The following is a 2,800-nucleotide window of genomic DNA, read 5'->3' as shown; positions in this document are numbered from 1 at the left end:
TGGCGGGCGCCTGTAGTCCCAGCTACTCGGGAGGCTAAGGCAGGAGAATGGCCTGAACCCGGGAGGCGGAGCTTGCTGTGAGCCGAGATCTGGCCACTGCACTCCAGCCTGGGTGACAGAGCGAGACTCCGTCTCAAAAAAGAAAAAAGAATTAAGAGACAGAAGAGATAAGCGTCATAGTTGGTGTGGTTGAAGAGATAGTCAAATTAAACAGTTCTCCTGGAGAGGTGGATCTTTGGACCAATCAGGCACAAGGTGTGAGGTAGTAAAAGCACAAGGATGACAAGCACTTTTAGGGTGGGGCAGGAAGTGTGGGTTTACCATCCCTGTACACTCTGCCCATTGGCCTGTTTTCTGGGGTATCACTTTGTTTGGGAAGTAGAAATTAGCCTCTTCAGCCTGAGCACTGCTAAAATTCTACTGTGGGCTAATGTAAAAAGTTGGATCACACAGCACAGACACAAATTGTCTGTGTTTCCACAGGAAGGGTTAGGAACATTTCACAGAGGACTGCTGGTTGCCTAAGTAACACAACAGCTCTCTAGGACAGAGCTCCAAATAGACAGGAGGCAATGACACCAGGGCCAATGTCAGCAGAACAGGCATTCTTACCTAAAACACAAGAGTCCCGAGGCCGTGTTCGGGAAGTCTGTGCAACCCTTAGCTTGAGAACAAATCACAGATCTGATGTGATTTGCCTGAGTAAAAGAACATGCAGTCCATGTTTCCCGTTACTCAGCTCCATTTGGCTAAATCTAGAAGAAAACACACAGAATCACGTCCTTCTTGTCCAGTTAACTTGCTGCCTCCCTGAAGAGTATGATTTACATAATCATGGGAGATGTTGCTTTTAACAAACACACCAGAACTTACCTATCCACAAGATGGCCGCCTTTCACAGAAGTGGACTGGGTTAGGGTGAAGGCACAGCTATTGCTCAAGATATAAATGTTGCTTAAGGTAGTACTTTGGAAAATCTAGCATTTGATCATTAGACATACGAGACAATCTGATTAGTTTCTGGAATCACCCTTCCTGTTTGTTTGTTTTTAACTAAAACTTGAGCCCTATATTGATGTACCTCTCCCTAGTGCCCAGCACATACTGATATTCCACTAAGTGATTCATGAATGCCCAGAGATCCATCTCCCTCCGTCACTGGAGTTCCCCCAAGTCAGCTCTACCTTCAAAGGTGAAGACTCACCACCACCGGCAAGTCCAAAGGATATTCTGCAGAGTCTAGTTGGCTTTCCAAAAAGGCATCCCAACAGGGCCACTTCAAGGGGACAATATTCACTAGGTGTTATGGTTTTAAATTACAGCCACAGATTCATTAATGCTTTCCTCATGAGAGGTGGGACTTATGTTCCCTCCCTTCAAAAACGGGCAGGCATGTGTATCTTTGACTAATAGAGTGAAAATGATGTCATGTGACTGCCGACGCTAGGTCATGAAAAGTCATGCTATTTCTGCCTTGTTGACTCGCATCCTCATTTTTAGAGCCGTGAGCTGCCAAGTAAGAAGTATGAGTACCCTGATTTCATCATGCTGTGTGGAAGCTCAATATTATGTGGAAAGGTCAATTGTGGGTGCATTATCAACAGTCCAAGCTAGGCCAGGCTTTGAGGCATCCAGACACAAGCATGAGACATCTGAGTAAAGGCACCTCCAGGTGGTTCCAGGACCAGCTGTTCAAGTTGCTTCTACCTGAGTTTCCCTAGCTAGGATTCAGGTCACTGTGGAAAAGAGATAAGGAATCCTCACTGTTTCTTATCTAAATTCCTGATTTAAAGCGTTGGTGAGCATAACAAAATAGTTGCTGTTCTATGCTAATTTTAGGGCACTTTGATATAAAATAATATGTAACTGAACCACTTGGTTTGACAAATATTGGATATCTAGTAAAAGTAAGTTATGTTATTTTAAAGTCATGTGATACCTATCTGCCAGAGACTGTGCTGAACATGGATTGTCAAAAATGGTGCATTCATTTTACCAAGATTCAACCAAATGGTGAGCCCAAATTTTAGATCCCATGGCCTTGGTGCCTTCTTTTAGGGCTGCCACTGGTGAGAGGTTTGGTGTTTTGGGGCCTTCGTTCCCTCCTCTATAACATGAGAAGCTGCACTATGTAGCCTCTAAGGAGGTCATGATTCTAAGGTTTCAAGCAGGAAATGGGTGCCAAAAGTATTATTCCCACACCAGTGTTCATCACAGCATTATTCACAATAGCCAAAAGAGAAGCAACACAAGTGTCCATCCACAGATGAACAGATAAGCAAAATGTGGTCTACCTATGCAATGGAACGCCGTTCAGCCTTAAAAAGCAATGAAGTACAAATACCTGCATACCTGCTCCAACTTGGATGAACCTTGAAAACATTATCCTAAATTAAAGAAGCCAGATGCAAAAGGACAAATATTTTGTTTCCACTCATATGATGCACGTAGAATAGGTAAATTCACAGAGCTAGAAATGGTTACCAGGGGCTGGGGCAAAGTGGGCCCTGGAAGTTATTGTTTAATAGGTACAGAGTTTCTGTTTGAGATGATGCAAAATTCTGGAGATAGATGGTGATGGTGGTGCAACCTTGTGAATGGACATAACACCACTGAAATATACACTTGAGACCGAGGCGGGCGGATCACGAGGTCAGGAGATCCAGACCATCCTGGCGAACACAGTGAAACCCCGTCTCTACTAAAAATACAAAAAAATTAGCCGGGTGTGGTGTTGGGCGCATGTAGTCCCAGCTACTCGGGAGGCTGAGGCAGGAGAATGGCGTGAACCTGGGAGGCG

This window comes from Mandrillus leucophaeus, unplaced genomic scaffold (genome assembly GCF_000951045.1).
Source record: "Mandrillus leucophaeus isolate KB7577 unplaced genomic scaffold, Mleu.le_1.0 Scaffold62, whole genome shotgun sequence".
NCBI classification, from domain to species: domain Eukaryota; kingdom Metazoa; phylum Chordata; class Mammalia; order Primates; family Cercopithecidae; genus Mandrillus; species Mandrillus leucophaeus.
The sequence above is the reverse complement of the archived record's forward strand: the minus strand, read 5'-3'. Positions refer to the sequence as shown.